This window comes from Amblyomma maculatum, unplaced genomic scaffold (assembly GCF_055883805.1).
Source record: "Amblyomma maculatum isolate TAMU_Amacu unplaced genomic scaffold, ASM5588380v1 scaffold_24, whole genome shotgun sequence".
Classification (NCBI taxonomy): domain Eukaryota; kingdom Metazoa; phylum Arthropoda; class Arachnida; order Ixodida; family Ixodidae; genus Amblyomma; species Amblyomma maculatum.
Window position 1 is genome coordinate 1,512,240 of NW_028146749.1, and position 22,569 is coordinate 1,534,808.

The 22,569-nt window shown below is 48.0% G+C and overlaps 1 pseudogene; it reads right to left on the bottom strand.

Moving 5' to 3' along the window:
* Positions 1 to 6,481: 6,481 nt before the first annotated feature.
* LOC146170973 (kinesin-like protein KLP2 pseudogene) lies at positions 6,482 to 14,835 on the bottom strand (annotated as a pseudogene).
* Between the last annotated feature and the right edge of the window lie 7,734 nt (positions 14,836 to 22,569).

Sequence of the window (22,569 nt, forward strand, 5' to 3'; positions counted from 1 at the left end):
GTTTAATTGCTGTAGCTAACTGGCTAGCATGTATGTTCTCTAAATATAGCATCTACAGCCATTTACTTGCTTTGTTAAATTGTAGTATTGACATTTTATCTTCGAGTCTTCAATCTGAATGCAGCACATTTGTGCAGAGTAGCATCACATTCCAAGTATAAGGTATTGGTCATAAATGAAAGTTTTATTATGAGAGACAACAAAATATATATATATTTTTTTCTAATTTCAGGATATCGCAATAGTTCCCATGTTATGGGAAAATAAAAGAAGCATAATTTCTTATGGAAGACTTTTCAGTATTCTTTAGTTCTGGTCAAAATGGTTGTAGCCAAAAACCTGCTGTGCAGATTATGGTATTTATATTGTTATTGGAAGTATGCTATCGTGATATACCTAAGTGGTTGGTAGTTGTATGTGAATAGTGGTCAAGGAACTCTTTTTACCAAAATAAAACTTTCATAGTTAACACAACAAAGCGCAATGACAAAGTATGCAGGTCGAAGTAGCATTTGGCGAGCCTGTTAGTCAGAACAGAAAAACTAAGAAATATTTCCAAAATTCTGTATTCATGGTCAATTTGCAAAGCCTGGGGGGCGAACTACGGGACTCGCTCTAAAGTTATAGAGCGTGACATCAATTGACGACGCCGTGACGCCTCGGCGAGACGTCAACGCGTGACGAAAATCTGAATCAATCAATGATCGCCAGGGTGCGGTTTATTCGCAAGTCAAGGAGCCGTTTGCTATCTTTTTTATAGATATAGCATGTGAATAAATTAACTAAAGCTTTATTTTTTCATGAAGCCGCATTTCAAGGTCAACGTCATCAAAGAAATCATGAAGCAGCTACAGTTTTGCAATTAAACGCTCTCGTGGGTACCTTCTTTTGCCGCGAGGGCGCGCTGGCAAGGGTCTCCGCCTAAAACCCCTCAATAAACTAAAAGTAGCGCCAACATGTGAAGTTTGCCGCCCGCCTCCTCTCCTGCACTCTCCTTCGTCATTCGACCCTCTCATTGGCCGAGCGCCGTCACGTGCGCGCGCGCGCTTTTTTTTTTTGCTGGGCGTGCAGCTTCCTCCTTTCCAGCGGGGCGGGCGGCGCGCGCGCGGCACATATCGCCGTGTTTTGCTGCCACGCGGACTGCTACTAAATCGTTCCCGCTGGCTATTTAATTTTTTTTTTTCAAGCATGTTGCGCTCTTTGGCCGGCGGCTGATAGAAGCACGGTGGTGAAGGCGAGTTCAACCAACGCAGACATCGCGTACAAATGGTGTCACGCACTGACAGTTGAAAACGGAACCGTTTCAGCGCAAAATATAAAAAAAAAACTGTTACCACGCTTCTCAAGTTTCACGGTAGCTTACAATTCAGTCCAACCTGCAAAGAAACCATACAGACTGCAGCTTCCGCAGCCTAGTTAATTTTTTTTCAAGCATGTTGCGCACTTTTTTCAACGGCTGACGGACTCAAGGAGGTGAAGGCGAGTTAAATCGACGCCAAAATCGTGTACGTATGGTGACACACCATGGCAGCTGAACTGGGCACCGTCTCAACGCCAAATATAAAAAAAAAATAACTGCTACCCCCTCCCCAAGTTTACCGGTAGCTCACAAGTCAATCAAAGCTGCAAAGACTCCACACAGACTGCAGCTTCCGCCGCCTATAGTTAATTTGATCTGCAGCTGAAGTTGAAAATACATGGAAGACAGCTGCTGCCACACTTCTCAAGTTTACCGGCAGCTCGCAATCCAGTCAACGCTGCGAAGAAACCATACACAGACTGTTCCAAAATTGTTCCTGTCCGCCGCCTAGTTACAAATTTTATAAAGCATGCCGCTGAGTGGCCAAATGTGACGAACTACGGACACACGGAGATGACGGCGAGTTGAACCAATGCCGAAATCGCGTATATGTGGTGTATGACACTCACAGCTGAAACTATTCTGGCGGGAAATCCCTGTCAACATTCGGTAATTATGTTTCAGCAGTGAGTAATATTTTAACCTGAACACATTGCGACAAAATGCAAGGCTCTGGTGAGACCCGGCGCACGGCCGCCTCGATCGGCGCGCGCGCGGCGCTGATCGAGACGGCTGTGAAGGGCGCCTGCTCCGGAGAGCGCGCGCTAGTCGCGCACCCCGTAGGTGGAGCCACGGTCGAAATGCGAGAGGAGGAGCGGCGCCGCCGGAGGAGGAGAGAGGAGATGGCGCTACTTTTAGTTTATTGAGGGGCTTTATCTCCGCCAAGGCTGCCCTATGTCACCACTGCTATACCTGCTCTATGTGTCCAGGATGGAGCGGGCACTAATAGAGTCATGCCTTGGCTTCCGATTGCGGTTCACCACATGTAGAATCGACGAAAATCGCCGTCTACCTGGGCTGGCCTTCGCAGATGACTTGGTCATCATGGCAGAATCGCCAGCGGAAATGCAAGCCATGCTGAACATTTGCAATTCGGAAATTGTCTCCCTGGGACTTAAATTCAGTGCAAAAAAGACGGCCGTCGTCCGCTTTGCAGGGCACGCCAAAGGGGAAGCAGAGCTGATGCTTGGTAAAGAGAGGCTGGCAGTACTTACGGAGTACAAATACCTCGGGGTGAAACTCTGTTCGACCAGTGGTAGAATCTGCAGCCCCCAGGAAGAATCGGTGCGAAAGGCAGCTACGCGCGCCCAAGCAATACTCCGCCGACGTTGCCTATGGGGCTGCAACAGATTCGTCATGGTGCGAGACCTGTGGAAGATCGTCCACGTCCCCGGGCTCACATTTGCGAACGCAGTGGTCTGCTTTTCGGCGACAACGCGCAGCTGGCTGGAGCGGCGGCAGCGTGAAGTGGGGCGAGTAGCACTGGGCTGCCATTGTAGGGTTGCGAACGAGGCAGTACAAGGAGACCTGGGGTGGTCCAGTTTCGAGGCCCGGGAGGCAACGAGCAAGCTGGGATACCGCGGTCGCCTCATTGTTATGGCACCGGAGCGCTGGGCACGCCGAGTGTTCGAATATTTGTCGGCCACATGCATTAGAACGAGTTGGACGGCCCGGATCTACCAGCTCGAAAAAAAGTTCGGATTTTTCAAGGACCCCGTAGCGGCAGAAACGGCTGGAAAGTGGGCTGCCGAAGTGCGAGAGCGAGTGGTGGAAGCCGAACGCCTACAGTGGTGCGCCAGCATGGAAGGCAAGACCACCCTGACTCTCTACCGGAACCACAAGCGGAACATAGCTCAGGAGCATCGATACGACAACAGCGTCGGCAGTGCTCTGCTCTTTGAAGCAAGAGCAGGAGCCCTTAAAACGCTTGCCCACCGTAGCCGGTACGATGAGACTATTACATGCACATTGTGTCGGCTGTGCGGTGCTGAATCCGAGACGATGGAGCACGTAGTGCTGCGGTGCGCATGCCTCAAAACATTGCTCCCAGAGGGCGCTACACTCGCGCAGGCGCTCGATTTTGACCCGCCGGACTGTCCTCCGGGTGGTGGCGAGAGTGGCGCGAACAGAACTCCCTTCGTGCAGGCGTCCAAAAGGAGACTCACGGAGTGGTGGACAGCAATACGCAAGCCGTAAATTTTTTTTTTTTTTAAATGTGTGTGTGTGTGTGTGTGTGTGTGTGTGTGTGTGTGTGTGTGTGTGTGTGTGTGTGTGTGTGTGTGTGTGTGTGTGTGTGTGTGTGTGTGTGTGTGTGTGTGTGTGTGTGTGTGTGTGTGTGTGTGTGTGTGTGTGTGTGGTGTTGTGTCTATGGTACTTTGTATTGTTTATGATTTTTTTTTACGACTGCGGCGCCAACATGGTGCCCGCCCGATACGAAGGGTAGAGTCAATAAATCATCATCATCATCAAACCGTAAAAATGGCGCTTTTCAGTAAAACAGCTATAGTGCCTAGAATATACTGGCTAGTGTGTCGAGCGCGCCGGCTGGGATGGCTCGGAGAGCAATGAAAGCCGCCGGCGGCCGCATAGCGGCGCTGTGGTGCGAGAGGGTGCGAGCAGGTTTCTCGCGCACATTGCGCCGCGCTGCTGAGAGTTGGAAAGGGAGCTGCGCGTTGCTTTGGCTCACGTTTAATACTTTGTTTTAGAGCTCTTTCAGGAGCTTAGGATTGATATAACGTTTTAACATGCTAATGTTAATATCGAATTGCTTTGTACAGATTGCTCGAACTTGAAAGCTCAATCGGTACGTGAGCCACACGCTAACCCGGTAAACGCACATGAGAGCTTTCGCGTTTGGAGGAATTCAAACTCAAAGAATACAAGTCACGAAACACAGATTCGGTTTAATAGAACGAAGGCAGCATGTTTAATCAAAGGTGACAATGCGAGTGGAAGGCAATGCTGGCATGTTCTTCCCACTTGTCCAAATATCCTAAAAAGTCTTCCAAGAAACGCATGTCTGGGCTACCCGGCTTAAGCGCACGCTTGGTTATCCTGGAGGTCATTACTCGTGTCAGGCGATTGATTAGCGTGACGAAGTCTTCTGTTGGTTGCACCCGAGTGTATATAGTCTCCACATGCCGCCATTGCAAAAAAAAGTCCTTTAATAACCTCATCTCCAAAAAGTTGGAATGCAAGGTCAACCTTCATCTTTTCAAAGTTATTGGGTCTTAAGCATAAGCTCGGCTGTTATCCACGGAAGGTATCCGCATCCATGTAACCGGAATGAGAATGTCCTCAAACGAATGACGGCCTCCGTGGTGGTTAGGTGTCTGCAGTGTAGCCTGGCTGCCACTCTGTTCACCCACAATGCCCGCTTCACTGGAGCCGGAGGAGTCGTTGCAGTCTTGAAAGCCAGCTTCGAGAAAACAGGAGCCCTCGTTGATTTCCGAGCCCGAATCGCCGGGTCCAGTCCCTGCGTCCCGCTTATGGCGTTTACGAGGTGGTTGCTGCTCGCATATGTTTCTTTCCTTCCTTTTGGTGCCGTCTTGGGCACAAGGTGTGGAGGGTATAATGTTAACGGTTTGAAAATAACGATGTTAAAATAACCATCTTCTACATGCTTCTGTTTCGCACCCCAGTTATGTAACCCCCCTCACATATTACTCCAATCGGAGCCCGTGAGGTATTTGAATAAAAAGAAAAAAAAAACAGCAGAACACAAACGAGGAACCTTTACTTACAGCGGCTAATTAAGGTACATCGCGGCCTGCGATTGCACAAGGTTTTGCCGAAGTCACCATCTTTTGAATGAAGAAGCTGATGAAGTTTTTTTTTTTTTTTTTTCTCAGATACGCAATATGCACGAGACGCGGCCGGTTAATCGCGATGAAGCTCGTTGGTAATGCCGCGCTTACGGTGAAACATGCGCCTAATATATAACTGCATCCATATGACATATGTGTAGCGCAAAATGACAATCGAGGGACACAGAAAAGGTACACAACACAGGTGCTGTCTGTAGCGCACTCTTTGCGCTACACACTGCCATGGAGCACCGTTACCGACTCGCCCAGGTTTGCATCCTTGTGAATATAAGTGCATGCTCTAAAAATGTTTCTCGCCAACAAAAGCAGTTGCCGTTTACCTTCAGTCATTTCTATCGATGCTTCGTTCCTATTGTACAGAATGCGTACTTACGTAGCATCAGATAGCGCAGTAATACGTACGCTCCTTGTTCTAGCGGTAGCCCCGTTTGCCAAAAAAGACCTTCTCTGTGCACCACCGCTTTCTCTTTGGCATTTTTCTCTGCAGTTTAGTTAGAGGCACTGGGGAAACAACAATCGGGAACCGCGCTTCACCACTGGCGACACAGTAAAAAAAGAAGGGATACAGGCGAGCACAGAACGCGCGCACAAAACGAGGAAAAAAAAAAAACCGATGCAATCGTCGCCGAGCAGGTAGAAGTGCGGAACGACTCGCATGAGCAAACACCTACTCCGTAAATAAACTACTGCACCTTCGTGAAAGCAAAAGAGGCGCAGAAGCAGGTTTAACACGCACGCACAACACCAACAGATTGCCGTATTCTGAAGAGAGAAAACTGCGTCGTCTGCTCAGGTGGCACCCTCTTGACAAGCAGCGCCCTCTGCCGCTAACGATTGGCTTTCATTGCAAATAGCGCCATCCTCGCCCATAGGGAAGCGCGGGCGCTCGTCACACTAGCCAGTATATTCTAGGCACTATAAAACAGCTGATTCCACAGCTAGTGCCGGCTTTTGCGCATCATCTGAAGTCAAGGTACTGTGTGATGGTCCTAAATGCGCGGAGAAATCATATCGAAAGCAGTGTAATCGGGGCTTTGTTTATGTTTCTTTAAGAAACAAACAAAAGAAAGATCGACCGCGGAGCACAGGCAAAATAAACTTTTATGTCCGCACGAGCGTCTCACACACAAATGGTTCAGTTAGAACGCGCACGGGGAAAAGGAACGCGGTTGAGCATACACTACCAACCTCGCTCGTTTTTATTCGTTTTGCACTGTATGTCGCCTCCGCCTTTTGCTTTGGGCGAACTGGGGAGCCCAACCACCCTTCAGCGCCAACTTTGCAGCAGTTGAGTTCAGTCATTTGACGCACGAACTTGCTCACCGTCAGTGGGGTGGGCCGAGTTGACGCCCGCACTGTTGAGGCCGCTGTCGACGCTGGCTTCGCCCTGTTGCTCACCGTAGAGAAAAAGTGTGCTTGTGGCAGGCAGCCGTCTGCCGTCGCTGACTGATTGAACCCATATTGCAGGGTCCAATCCAAAAGTCTCCTCCTTCGACATCGTACAGGTCGCTTTAAAATGAACGGTTCCTCGTGTTTGGTTCCTGTTCTTTCTCTTCGTCGCAGCCTTCAACACACCTCTCGCACTTCGTCTTCTAGCTCCGAATGGCACGGGCTGCAGACACGATATTTTCGCGCGTTCTTTCTTTGAAATGGTATGACATATGCGCAAGACATATAGTAATCATCGACTCCGACGGCGCAGGTGATAATTAACCTCGTCTAATTGATTTAAGGGAACTATTCTCAGTTGATTGATGCCAGTTGGTTCCCTGATGAATTCCTACTGGCTCCAACTGGAACTGCAATTGTTTTCTTTTACCACATTTGTGTTTCACTCCGTAAGTCATCATGGGCAGGGTTGAAATCGCGCGATGGTTAGATAGCATCCTCGAGGCGCTGCAGATGAAGTTATGTGATGTTAGGAAGATAGCGAGAGGCCGGAAAGCGTGGCGTGATATGGTCCATAGGGTCACGAAGAGTCGGACACGACTGAACTGAACTGAACTATCAAAACACCCGATGTATTCGGACTAAGGAATCTGAATTCTTTTCTAGCGTTTTGGCCTGTTGTTACACCGCTGTTGTAGTTACCTAAACCTGGCTGTCAAGCGATATCCCTTCCAGTGATTTCTTTCCTAATAATTACTCTGTTTTTAGAAGCGACCGCCCTGAAACAGGACCAAAACAAAGAGGAGGGGGAGTGCTCATTGCTATTGACAGTTCTTTGCAGTGTGGTCGACGGTCAAATCTGGAAACTTCAAGAATGTGTGTGGCTTGAGCTCACTTTAAATCGACATGAAAATCTTCTACTTGCAGCTTTCTACATTCCTCCGAGTCTTCCTCCTCCAGCCTATGATGATGTTCTGCTCTGAATCGAACATGTTATAACTCGTCATAGCAAACACAAACTTCTCATTTTAGGCAATTTTAATACTGCAGGTATCAAATGGAACTCATTTACTTCTTCTCACAATAATCATTACATATTAAGCAAGTGTAACACTCTACTTGATTTTATAGCCTTTAACTCTTTGCAGCAGCACAATTTCCTTGAAAACTGCTGTGGTAATTCTTGACATCAGTCTATCGAATTTTGAAAGTGTTCGAGTCTAGAGTTCCGACATACAGCTAACTCGCTGTGACAAATTTCACCCTCCACTTCTTGTGACTACTTTTGTCTCTGCCTCACCCTCTACTAATTCAGATCGGACGGGGAATTAATTCGCCCCGTTTCGCGTATGCACGTGGTGACTATGTCGGTCTCTTCAATTTCTTCTCTTTTGTCGACTGGTCCCTTTTAAATGACATTAGTGATGCCGACGGACAAGTCAGTCGCTTCACTGAAATAGTTCTTAATGGTATGCATCAGTACATACCTCTGCATACTCCTACTCGTAGGAAGTTTCCTTTCTGGTTTTCCAGAGAACTGAGAACGGGCGTTAAAACTTAAGGAACGGGCTCATCGTAAAGCAAAACGCCCCGGGTTTGACAATTGGGCAGATGAGTTTCGCCGCTTGCGTTCTCTTTCCAAACGCAAGCGGGTCTTTAGAGAGGAGTGGCACAAATCGTCCTAGTAAGTTCTGGCGGTACGCTCGCAAGCGTTCTATTAAATCGGATTCCAGCATCAACTTAGTTGACTCTCAGGGGTTGGAAATTCGGGATGTTGCCGACACTTTTGGCGAACATTTTCCTACGTATACAAACCTCCACACTGCGATTCCGTATGCCTCCCATCTGGTGCACCATCTAATTCCTTTCTCTTTGACGGGAAGATATTAACTGCGAGTCTTAAGCGTCTGAGACCATCTTTGTCTCCTGGACCTGATGGCATTCCAGCCTCCATAATAAAAGCCTTCAGTTGTATCTTTGTATACCAGTACTGACTGCTATATTTAATAACCGTTTGAAAAATGCTGCCTTTCCTCGCGTGTGGAAAATAGCACGCGTGTTTCCTGTCTTCAAGTCAGGAAACAAATCTCCTGTTTCTAATTATCGTCCGATTTCTCTTCTATGTGCAACCTCTAAGCTTTTCGGATTAGCTTTGCACAATGTGCTTTCCTTCCATCTCAAACATGTCATCATAACGAATCAACATGGCTTCATGTCGGGTCGCTCTACTTCAACCAACCTAGTCACGTTTATGACATATGGCTCTGCAGCAGTCCTTCAGAAAGGGCAGGTTGACACTGTGTACTGTGAGTTGAGCAAAGCTTTCAACGTTGTTACTCACTCATTACTACTTGAAAAGCTTCTACTCTCTGGTGTCGAAGTCTCACTCGTAGCCCTCATACGTAGCTATCTCGTTGATCGCTCCTGCTTTGTCAGTGTCAATGGACAGACTTCCTTCGTTTATCCTGCAACCAGCGGAGTTCCTCAAGGTTCTGTATTAGGCCCGCTTCTCTTCTCCGTTTCTATTAATGACGTTTCCTCCGTCATCAAGAACTCCCCGTTTCTTCTTTATGCTGATGATATAAAAATATTCAAGGTGATACATTCTTTTCAAGATTGCTTGTTGTTGCAATCAGACATATCTGCTTTTCCTGATTGGTGTGCGAAGAATCGACTTACCCTCAATTCTTCCAATACTAGGGTTGTCTCATTTACTCGTAAAAGGCACAGCTTTCTCTACCATTATTCTGTGAATTCTGTGCTGTTGGATAGGGTTAATGAAATTAATGGCCTTGGTGTACTTTTTGACCGCACCCTCCAGCTTCTCCTCTCATACTAAACGCATTGGTCAGCGGGTTATGCAGACACACGGATTCGTCTGCAGACTTTCGAGAGAGTTCCGTACTCCACTTTCATTCCTAAAGCTGTACCTGTCCATATGCTTGCCGCTTTTGGAGTACGCGTCGGTTGTTTGGAGTGACACCTGTAAATCGAACTGGAACAAGGTTGACAGAGTACGGCAAAAAAATTTACGGATATTTCGATATCGCTTTCCTTGCTCAATTTCCTCCTCTCGCTCCACCAAGAGTACCCCACTGAATCTTCCTTCTCTTAACTGCCGTCGTGTCAGAGTAGATTTACTTTTTATTTACATGCTCCTTCAAGGCCACATTATGTGCTCTCAGCTCTTAGAGTACATCCTTCTGCGCGTTCCGCAAAAGAACATGAGGAAATTTACTGTTTCAAGTTATCTGCGTTTCGTCATTACCATTCCACTCTCGACAGAATGCAGATGTGAAGGAGGAGCACGGTGCTCAAAAAGAAGAAAGCTATAAAGCAAATCAGCCTGTAGAAAAGGAAAAGAAAACGAAGAAAAGACACAAACATAAAACGAAATTCGAAAGGTATACTCGAGATCGGCCGGGATCTGCAGTTTCTTTTTCCTTTGTTTCGCCAGAGACAGTTTGATCACATCGCCGGCGCTAACTATCTCCGCTGCCCAATTCAATAGACGGCTAATCTCGTTAGCATGATACCTCCAACCTCCTCGCGACGATACCGCACCCCGGACTTGTCTACGTTCTAACCATAGTAAAACGAGACGCTTTCCAAAGCTAGAACGGAGCAAGAAAAAAGTCTCGACTCGCCCCGATGCCTTGTCAAAGGTCGCGCATGCGGCAGCGGGGGTGCGCGCCCCGTCCTCGCTTTTGCTGCTGCTGCCGTTGCCACTGGCCCGCCCCATTCATCCGCATCGCGGCGGGTGGGGTGCCGCCGCTGCCAGAGGACTGTGGGGAGGGCGAGGGGATCGGAATATAAAGTCTGCCCAACGAACAGCGCATATGGCCGTGACATCCGTCGTCCCCAAGTCCGACCACGCGCAGTGCACGGCGGCCCGCAAAAGGGGCGCACGTCACATCACCCCAACCACCATTCCTCCGCCTCCTCCGGCAACTGTGCGCGCGTGCGTCGGATGGGCAGCGAAACGAACGCTCAGAGCGGCCGCCAAAAATCGGAGCTAATTCATGCAAATGGGCTATCGTGCAGTCGATGCGCTCATGCGAGCTGACATTCTATCGGAGTCGCGAAAGGAACCAAAAGTCCACGCGCCATTAGAAGTTGACGCGATTGCGCGAGGACTAACAGGGACGATCCGCCATGCTTCCGAGAAAGCTCCACAGTGCCAGGCGACATCTGCTGCGCAGTGTCGATTCTGCACCGTAGTTATTTCAGTGCGAGACGTAAAAGAGTGCACTTTAAAGAACGAAGCAGTCCAACCCGCCACGAATTCTGAAGACTTAAGCCGCTTTCTTTAGGGAAAGACGGGCGCTGCGCCTCTGCCTAGGGCTTCCACAGTCAGTCTCTACCACTGTTCTGTACTTGGAGGCCCGCATCCCGGACCTTAACTCCCGTTTCCACCTTCTAACTGTCAGATCATTTTTGCGATCATTTGAGACTACTCCCGGTGTGGCTATACCTATTTTTGTGTCAAACCCCGCACTCTTTCTCACTCACCAGTGGCCAAGGGTCTGCAAGCCCCAAGTTGTTTATACGCACAGCATTTTAACAAACATTGGTGTGGACCTTGCTTCTATATGTCCTATTGGTTGCGCAACGTCCTTTGTGGATATAAATTATGATTCTATATTTCCATCTAATGTGAAGCACTTGCCCTCAAGTCTAATATCCAGTCTCCTATGTGAACACCTTGAAAAGTTCCCTGATCACACTGTAATTGCCACTGATGCGTCTGTGATTGCGCACAAAGCTGCGATTGGAATTTTTTCGGAGTCTCTTTCCTGGAGTTTTTCGGTGCGTGTCCCGGATTACACACCGATATTTCTAGCAGAGTTTATGGCAATGGGCTAGCGCTACTAAAAGTTCCCTGCAGTCAATCAAAAATAATTTTTCTATCAGACTCTCTTTCTGCTTTGTTGTCGCTGGAGTCAGCACGGGATGCTCTGTTGAGCCGCTCACTAAAGTATTTCATACCGGGGTGGGTGAAAGAAATACGCTTCATCTGGGTCCTCGGACACAGCAGTATTTTCCACAACGAAGCGGCAGATTTCCTGGCTAAATCAGCTCTTGAGGCACCTGTTCCATGTACCATCCCTAATATCATCATTTTTAAAATCTCCCGTTTCCAGCGATATCAATACCTAGCCGCTACATGCAATGAATCTTTGCTATCTACAGCCGAATACCAGCACCTCATATACTCATGGAAAGTTCGAGCATGTAAATCACGGCAGTGTGAGGTTACGATGACTCTCCTGAGATGCAGGATTCCTCGCTTAAATCTTTATTTATGTAGATGCGGGATCAGCCCCACAAACCTTTGTGAGGCTTGCGGTGAAATTGAAAATATTGATCACTTCCTTCTCGCTTGCCGATGGTTTTCACATCAGAAGAGGGTGCATTTAGAAACTCCAATTGCACGCTTGGGATTTACGTTATCGGTCCCGCTTCTACTCTCCTTCGGTGCGAGTGCGAAAGGATTTGCGTTGCCTCAAATTTGTCAGTACTTACATAACTACATCACACGGACAGATTCCCTTGCTAATTGCATTCCAAATTTACAAAACTCCAAATTTTTGCTTCATATTTTTTCATTCAATAACTTTTGTGATCTTAAATCTTTTGTTTTTGTTTAGTTGTCAATTATTTCATTATACTAATTCAAATTGTGTAGGACATTTGGCAGTCCACACTGAACCCTGGCCAATCCCCCTTCGTGGGTATGTGCCAAATATCAAGGAAGAAGAAGAAGAAGAAGAATGCAGACAGTTATAGGAGCAGAAACGAATATTATCCACATTTCATGCAAAGCTGGGAATCACAGGGTTAAATTCACCTATACAATAAATAATCACCTTGCTAGACGAATTAGGTAACATGGGCAAGGACACTAAAAAGACAAAACCTTAGAGTCGTATGTGGCCACGAGCGGGCCGAGAGGATTGCCGTGGCCCATGGGCTTATGGACTGATGTGTATTTATTTCTTTCTGAGACCGCTTCATCAGCACCAAACCGCAAGACCAGCGCCAGCTGTTCTGGCGGGCCTGCAGGATTGAGGCGGCACATGGAGCCCTGGACTGAGGGCTCCACTCAGGAAGAAAAGGAAGTTTACATAATGTTTTTCCTCCTCCTCCTCCACGAATGAGATAGCGGCCTATCTTCTCTGCCCTACAACTCTTGCCGCCTGACTCGCACGCAGCACGCAGCTGTTTAAAGTTGTCAAGGAAAGAAAAAGACCAAAACGAAACTGGGCAAAATTTGAAACCAGGGAACATTCGACCACACGATAGCGTCCGAAACATGCTGGGGTATTCTCCACAATCTAGGCTGCGGAGCCTCGACTGTGGACTACCGCAATGGGTGGACATGTTGGCTGCAGTACCTTCATCAGCAAGTTCCCTGGCTTTAGGAGTGTATGCCACAACAGCAGTTCCTGTAATCGGCTGCAGAGTGTTGCAAATGATCCTCCAACGCCTCTAAGGAATGACGCCGAGTGGCGACTTTTTCAATGCAGTTTAATAGGCAGGACAGGCACAGATACGTGGATTCGATGAAAAAGATTATACAGTGCAATAATTACTGAAATGTGAGTTAGTCTCAACCTGGCTGAAGCGGTCCTTTGAGCTCTCCACGAATCCAGACTGTCTTTCCTTGTTGGTCTGACCGATGACAGATGTTCGGTGAAGCTTATGATACAGCAAGTCAATGTCGATCGTCTCACACAAGCTCCTCAGCAGCTGCAGTGAGTGCAGCTTCCGGACGCAAACAAGGGCAGTCTGCTGTCTCTCTCAATCGACGTCTTAGACAGCACCTGCTCAGTTGCATCCAAGCTCATCTTCATTTCCCGGATTGTGGCAGGAGCTGTATAGTCGTTTCTGAAACTGTCTGCTTTTATTTTTAATAACACAGCTGATTAACTGCTGATAGCTTTTCTGTCGGAGACTCAGTCTGAGCTTCCTTCTCCAGAATCTTCTGTGACTGGCCGTTCGATCTGCATTCTATGTTCCTGTATAGTTCTCCTGGTCCACAAGGATCCCATTCTTGTCACTGGTTGCTGCGACGTCCCTCCGCATCCTCTTATATACTCTCTGTACTCCTTAATAAGATCTTTCTTGGTAAATTTTTGGTTTACCTCTGGCTGCTTGGTTATTTTCTTGGCCCGGTGGGCGTAGTCCAAGGTGCTCGAGGTCTCCTCAAGGTTCCACATGTCTGGTGAGATTGTCGCAGCGATGGAAGTCATGGAGCGGCTGCCCAAGGAGCTCTGCAGCAGCCGCGTCACTTTGCTTTCTCTGTAAGGCACACATGCTGCATTGTCCACCAAAGCAGTTATGACACGGCCCAAAGTAAGAAGAGATTGGTCGCCGTGGCCTGCTTCACGGGCTCCTCGGCCAATAGCGCCAAAGCAGCCTATGTTCTCGATGTCCACAAGGTCAACCAGGTCGAGCTGTCCAGTTTTGGCCAGCTCATCGCCATCATCAGTCAATTCACGGATGCGGACAGTGACTGCAAAGACGGCGTGACTGCGTGACGAGGTTGCGTTGAGCAGAGTGGCCGCAGGTTGGCGCTTAGCTGCAGCTTTCTCAAGAATGAAGACCTCTTGACGGTTGCGCATGATTTCTTCGAGGGCCTGGATTATCACGAATTCCTTTCCAGCAGAGTCCTCGTAGATCTTGTGTATCGATGTGCCCTCGTGTGCACTCAGCAGATCAAACACCTCCTCGTTGTAGAACTCGAGGAAGGACACCTCGATAGTGGACTCGATGTCTTGTGCTTGGAGTTCTTCAAAGACCTGATGCATAGTGCGGGGAATAATCCCGGCTAGCTGGTCATTAACCCAGCCCAGATGAGCATTTGATCGTTGACTCTTTGTGAAGGTGTAGCCAGTGCACATTTGGCCATACGCGAACACAGTGCAGTTGTAGCCCATCATGACCTGGGCTATGGTGGGCCCCATGACCGCCCGGTACATGTCGATCTGCTTTGCTTCGGGTCCAAACATCTTGTCAAAAGTGGATGACTTGCAGAGAGAACGCTCCGGAATGACGCGGTCATTTACAAGGATCTCTTTCTTGTCCGCGACAACCTCGACTGCCCTTGTGTAGCCGCTCTTCTTCAGTGTGTTCAGGGGCCGCCACCGTACAAAAGCTTGAATGTGCTGGTTCCGGAGCTTCTTCGTAGCCCTGGCGCTCATCAGACGAGGCGGAAACGCAGGAACACCAACATGCACCGCCGCTGACGCATTCCTCTTCTTCTTCTTTGACTTCTTCTTCCTTGGCAAATGGCACATATACCCACGAGGGGGATTAGCTAGGGTTGTGTGTGGAGAGCCGAATGCACTGCATATACTGGATTACTGTAACAAATCAATTATCAGCTAAAGAAAAAATAGATTCAAGATCGTAGAATTGAATAAAAGGAAAAGAAAAAAGACAGCGAAGTTTGTAAATTAGCACTAACGTTGGAATCTGACCTCTTCTCTCCTCAAGCACATACCCACAGGAACGGATTGGTCGGGGTTTTGTGCAGGCACAAGAAATGTTTACTTGATCCGAAGTTAGGCTGTATTATATAAAAGTATGAATTAGGAATAAGTTCTTGCAAAAAAACGTTTCGAAAAAAGAAAAAAAAAATCTGACTGTCTGCCTGACTCGCAGCACGCAGCTGTTTAAAGTTATCGAGTAAAGAAAGACAAAAAGAACCCGGGGATCATCCGAGCACGCTATAGCGCGATTGTTGAGCGGTAGCCGACGAAGCCCGAGAGCTGCTAACAAACACAGTCTTTATTAGAGCCCGGCGTAAGCCTAACGGCGCAGCACGAGCCGTGCCGAAGCTCCTGGTTGGTTTGTGGGGTTTAACGTTCCAAGCAACTCCGGCTATGAGAGACGCCGTAGTGGAGGGCTCCGGAAATTTAGACCACCTGGGGTTCTTTAACGTGAACTAACATCGCACAGCACACGGGCGCCTTGCTGTTCGCCTCCATCGAAAAGCGGCCGCCGATTCCGGGATTCGAGCCCGCGTCCTTGGGAACAGTAGTCGAGCGCTGTAACCACTGCGCCACCCCGGCGGGGTGCCGAAGGTCCTGCTAGCTTCCGCGAGCGCACAGCAGCGCCTCCCAGGCTATCCAAGACTAGCCACTGCAAGTGGCTACTGCCTATTACATCTCCCCTGACAGAGAAGCACTCTCTTGGGCGGAGAGCCTATACCCCAGACCACCACCTACAGGTACCTCGGCATTAACATCAGTGCCCAAGGAGACGTATATGCAGCACACGAAGAACACGTGCGACGTTCCTCCCAGCGAGTGTGCTGTATTTTGCGCAAACGGTGCCTGTGGGGATGCAGCCGATACGTAATAGTTCGCGAATTGTGGAAGGCTGTGCACGTTCCGGCCCTGACATTCGCGAATGCTGTGGTGTGCATATCGGCCTCTACGCTTGCTTGGCTGGAGCGCGGACAACACGAAGTTGGCCGAGTAGCCCTGGGGTGTCACGGGCGAGTTGCCATTGAGGCAATCCAGGGTGGCCTCGGCTGGTCGTCGTTCGAAGCTAGAGAGGCAAGCAGCAAAATTGCATTCTAGGAACGGCTCCGCATATAACCCGACTCACGATGGGCACGACGAGTGTATCGGTACCTCTACTTTAAGGGGACCAGAACGCGATGGTGCTCCCGGGTACAGCGGTTGCGCTGCAAGTACAGTCTCTGAAAATTCCACCCAAGAGAACGAGCTAACTGAACGCAAGAGCGGACGCGCGGTGCGGACCCGGGTGCAAGCAGCAGAGACCGGCCGCTGGCAATCCGCTATGGAGACCAAATCAACGCTCCAGATGTACCGCACGCACAAGCACCAGAACTCCTGTACGACAACAGCGGGGGTAGTGCCCTTCTTTTCGAGGCGCGCGCCGGAGCTCTGCGCACACTCGTGTACCGCCGGCGCTTCGATGATTCCGCCGAGGCACAAGCCGCCACCTGCAGAGCTTGCGGGAGACATGAGGAGCTCCTAAAACACCTGGTGCTCCACTGCGAGTCGGGTTGTCTCCTGCAGATGGCGCCACCCTTTTGTGCGCATTGGGCTTCAAGGCGGGCGACAAAAGCGACAAAACGAACGCTGTCGCAAGTCGAAGTGTTTCCACGACGAAGGCTAGGCTAGAAAAGTGGTGGCAAATAACTCGGCGATGACCGCCAAACGACTGAACATCGCACTCAGTGACTGCCACAGCACAGTGTGTGTGTGTGTGTGTGTGTGTGTGTGTGTGTGTGTGTGTGTGTGTGTGTGTGTGTGTGTGTGTGTGTGTGTGTGTGTGTGTGTGTGTGTGTGTGTGTGTGTGTGTGTGTGTGTGTGTGTGTGTGTGTGTGTGTGTGTGTGTGTGTGTGTGGCGACAATGTGTATGCGTGTTGTGAATGTTTTGTTGTTTTTATTATTATTATTTTTTTACATTTTTTTTTGGTCTGATCCGGGGGACCCCGTTGATCTCCCGATACGAAGGGAATGACCTCAGACTCATCATCATCACCAGCTTTTCGACTCTCTTCTGCGAAAATTGTGCACGCCACAGAGAGCAGTTTTTTCTCGATTTCGGGTCTCGAGTCTTTGTATTAACTCTATGCCTGAACTTGCAGAGAGCCGGCTCCGTGAACTGCGCATGCGCGCCCAGAACCAAAGTGGAAAGGATGCAATGATTCTCTCGACGGATGTGACTTCAAATAACTTTTAGTATTTGCTTTTTTCTGGAAATAAGCCGCAAACCCAGATGCCAATTACCCCGTTTCACATAGAAGCGTTTAGGTGTAGCTCGGCTGGAAACGCTGATTGGGGGACACGCCGCGGCCTGGCGTGACGTTTTTTGCGTCGGGCTCGATGCTTAACCGGACGTGACGTAGTCAAAAATTGGGTTTGCTTGTTTTTTTTTTTCGTCCCTAGACGCTCTAGGGAATCGTTAGGTGCCCCCCGCTCTGGCAACGCGCGCGATTTCGGCATTCCGGCATTCGGTTTGTGGATCTCGCTGCTGCATCTGCATGGCACCGGCGCGTTCGGTCACCGAGGTGCTCGACGATGGCGGGCCTGCACGTTTACGTGAATGCGCTTTCGGCACGCCGATCCGTGCTGTACGTTGGGCGGAATGACGTTGATAATGGCGACGACCTGCGGGAGATCGCAAACACCGTCAAGGTAAGTATAAATTGCGCAAAATTGTCTCGCATTTTGCTTATTTATAAGTGCTGTGTCGCTTGTCTCTCCCCACGTGCTTCCAGGACCTCGTGCAGCAGCAGCTCGTGGCATGGACGCTCCTCGCGTTCAAAAAAGAAAAAAAATCGGCCACGGCTATGGAGACCTCCACGAAAACATCCGCCGTCGGCAACTAACCGCTGCCTGACTGCTATGCGGAGGCGCACGTCTGCCGTGCGCATTCTCAACCCTGATTGAGGTACAAGAACGCAGATTTCTTTGTCGAAGGTTTTGTAATATGTTGCGCATTCATCAAATCGCTATGTTCATAATGCAACTTTTTCTACTCATTTACAGCGCCGTTTCCTGTATGCTGCGAAGAGGCCAAGGATTTTCTTTGTACGCAGCAGCCCATGTCAGGGATCGCGGCATCGATCAGCTCTCCAAGATCATCGCCGCAACCCTCGTAAATGTCTACAGTAGAAGCATCGCTACAGCATCCAGGGCAGCATATAACTAGGCACTGTGTACGACGTAGTGCACCACTGTTTACGGTGCACGGCAAAGGGCCGACAAGTGCAGGGCGTTGTGTTCGCCACGCCGTCACGTCGCTGCGCATCCAAACGGCCCTTTTCAGGGCCGCCCCAATGTTTCCTGGCAGACCGCACCTCCCGTACTCCTCTTCCCTCTCTACGTTGCACGTGGCTTCGTATCAATCGCCGCGGCTACCAAAATAACTTGCGCGCTAGGCCTCTTTATCAGGCTATAGACAAGCGTCAGCCCGTGACGTCAGCGGAGATGCGGTGGCGCTGGCGACAGCAGTGACTTTCGTGGTGTAGGCAAAAGCGCGGGCCGTCTGCATTGGATGCGCGACGATTGCTGTGTTTTCGGGCATAATTCCCAATATTTCTACGAGCTGTGGTGCGGTTGATTGCGCCACGAGGCACGAAAAGCAAAATGGCACTTGTTTTAACATGTCTCTTGCGGTAGAATAAAGATGAGAGCGAAGGGCAGCGGCATTGAGCGCGACAAGTAGACTCTCGGTGACGGATTGCCTTCGCGGCTAACATATATATGCGTTGGAGTTCTTCACCGAAACTAGATCAGTTCGTTTGCAACCCTTTATTACCATGATTGCTTTTCGGCGGCACGACGAATAGAGCAAGAACAAACGCCTGCAGCTCGTGCCCATTTTGATATGCTATTAAGTTGTAAGAAGTTCAGACGCGATATATTCCGTGTGCGTATAATCCCGCAGGGAAGCTGCACTGTGAGTTCTATTCACTTGCAGTGCTGCCCGTGCATATGTTCACACAGAAAGGACACAAACGCTGCTGTGAAGATAATTGTAATTACTTTGAGCGCGGTCACTTCAGTACGATATTGCTGGCTATAACAGGCCCGGACCTGTAAAGTATAGCTTTTCTCTGTTTGTACTTTCACGAGTTTCAACCAGTCTCTTCATCACCGGTTCTATAGTAAACATTGTTATGATCCGGGCAGTCCCGCAGCATTATTTCTCATTTCTAAATTTTATTTTTGGAGGTCATTATAAGATCCTGACAAACGAATTAAATATCCACGTACAAGCTAGCTCTGATCGAGCAGGATATTTAAGTATATATGGTACATGGAGTTCAATGTCCCAAAGAGGAATCGACTATGAGGGGTGCAAAATAAGCAGAATAAGATGATGCGCATTTGAATAAAAAATTTCCATGTATATTAAAAAAAGCTCAGCAGATCACGCAAATTTCGCTGCAAGCGATCGTGGAGAACGTTTCATCTGCACTCATGCGTATCTCCTATAGAGCAAAGAGAACAAAATGAGAGCTTTCGTACTGGCATTCATGTACATATTAATCTGTGAATGACCTTGCTACATCTGTAAGATTAGATAGACGTCAACGTCTTTTTTATCGGGCAGGCGAAAACAAGTTGGCAGTGCACTTTGCCAGCATGTTAAAAAGATCTAAAAGATTGAGTTCTTCTTTTTAGATACGAAATTCTATGACTTAAGTTGCCGGTAAAGCGAGCTAGAAATGTGATTTCTAGTTTAGTATATATAGTTGCCGATAATATTGTTCTTTAGAGTGAGTGCTTGAAGCAACAGAAAGGCAGTCAATAGATTCGTCATATGAAAAACACACTTCCACTCATTCATATTGTCGTCCTCCTTGCATGCGCTAGGAATAGGCCTGGGAGTTGAACAGGGTTGACTATTAGTCTTTCTTATACATTGCGCTTTCTCGTTTTTATTTAACTTAATCACTCACGGCCGTCGCCTACGTACCGCAGCCGCGCGCTGTTGAGGCCACGGAGAAGGAAGCCAATGCAGCGCTCTTCGCCAAGTAATTCTAGCTGTAATCGGCTGATAATGTGCGGAAATACTCTCCAGGCATAAACCAAGCTATTTCTACGTATAAGCGAAGCTTACGTTTCAATATATTCGCACGCGCGAACTGGTTTCGAAGGCAGCGTCGCTTTGCGCAGTGTAGGCACGCCGCGCTTTTGCCTACACCCCATGTCGCTGCCGATCGCAGCGCCACCTTTGTTTACAAACATGACGCTTGTCTATACGCACATACACGGATGTATAATCGTGTCAAATTTGTTTTAATAAAGTGCTACAGTGCTTATTACCTGCTTCCCTCACGCATTCTTCCGAGACTTCGTGCAGCAGCTGCAGAACACGTGGCAAGCGTCACTCTGCTGCCGCGACGAACGCTAAGCCCATACAACAGGGTTAACAGCTAGAGTATTCTCAGTGTGGTGCGGCTTTGTTCAGCGATGTTAATGGAAGTATCGACATTTTATATAACAACTGCATAATCGTTTTGAATATTGCTTCATAAAGTACTGCACTGCTTAATTCTCACTTACCTTGTGCATTCCACAGATGCTGCAGCTAGCACGTGGCCAGCGTCGTTCTCTCCAGTGCTGCAGTGACGACAAACTATAGGCCTCGCGATAGGCTACAATATACACCGCGGCTTTGTGCCGCTGTGTATTTTTTTTTTTATAAATGCATCACATTTCGAAGGTTATAGTCGCCATCCAAGGATCACTTAACTCGAGAGCACGGGAAAAGCCAGAAGTGTACGCACCTGGATTCGATGCAATGTACAACGCCGTTTTTCTTTTTTTTTTTAACGAAAGCATCCTACGCGCTAGGCGTCCTAGACAAGGTTCAAGTGCAGTGTGCCTTTGTATAGTAACCATGTATGGTGTGAGCGGTTGCCATGTTTTCAGTTCACTTTTGTTGGCTGTTTCTTAAATAAAAATTGTCATTGCTCTCTGTGTCTAAAGAGCTGCTCTAGCCGAACCACGTACGTAGCGATGGATTGCACCGCGGCAGAATGGCTTTGTTCGAAGTTTAACAAAACAGTTGAGGCCAAATCAAAATCGGAAATGACCATTTCCAACTTGGATATTGGCCCCCAGTCAACAATTTGGAGTCCAATTCAATGGCAACACTTCAGCTCTGTGCCAACATTTCGTACAGTTAAGGGAGTCGAAATTATGGAAATGGCATGCATTTGTGAACATCAAACATGCTTCACATCCAATTAACATGTCATGCAATGCTAATATAAAAGCTCAATATTCTATCGGGGAACTCTATGAAATCTGCTAGAGCATGGAGCACACGTTCGTAGAGATATTTTTTTTAATTACCAGGGCCCGCTTGCACAAAACAATCTTAAGACTGTCTTAGCTAAGTCCAGACTTCACTGGAGTCTAAAGAATAGGCCACTAGCATGGCCGCTTAAGACTGGAGTCAAGACTGGGCTTCAGTCCTGACTTGAATAAGTCGCTTGTATGATTACGACTCTAGTGCTGTCTTGGTTAAGACACAAGGACGCCCGGTGTCTAAGTAGAGAAATTAGGGAAATACAGGGATGCGCTGGCACTGTCCCTGCTGCAAGGTGTACACATTCCGTCAATTCTGCGTTGTGTAAAATCCGTGCCATTGCTTTTTGCGGCTTAAGATTGTGTTACGAGGAAAAATGCCCCAAGTGGTTGCTGAGGCCGTTCTGGGAAGCCACTCTGGTGAACATGAACCCGAAGCGTTCGACGTTTGGAACACGAGCCGTCTTAAATAAGCTTGGTCTTTCTAAAGACACCATTTAAGCCTGGACTTAGCTCGGACTTTATCGTACAAGCCGGCCCAGCACTCGCAAAGGTATTGGAAATAATTGAATCAAGTCACATTCAAGGAATCAGATGAACCGTAACAAATCATCCTTTATATATTTTGTTTAGTACCTCAATGAAGAGTATTAGGCACACTTTTGCTGAATTTGTACATAAATGACATAATTCATATTGACAACAGTGTTCAGCTCATCATGTATGCTGATAATAGTGTGTTTATTACTGGCTTTGATCTCAATGAGACTGTTTTACATTGAAATTATTTACTTGAAAAATCGTTTGCTTGGTCCAATTTCATGAAGAAATAAACACAGAAAAACTATTTTGTTTTGAGTCTGAAATAAGAAAATGATGTAAGAGATGGCTACCGATCTATAATAAAAATATTGATCTTGTAGAAACTCGCATAAGTCTTAGTGTGAATTTTTTTCATTTGAGATAGGAAATTCACATAAACAACACTGCAAATAAAAAAAAAGATTTCTTCAATGAGTGAGCTTTACCTTGATGTGGTACTGTCCTTGCCTTTAATTATGCAAGTCCCCACAGATAAGGTATTGCAGTTTTATGTGGGCAAGCACCACAAGAGCAAATATCAATAAAATGATAATTCTCAGTAAATTAAATGTGTGTTTCTTACATAACCGATATTGAC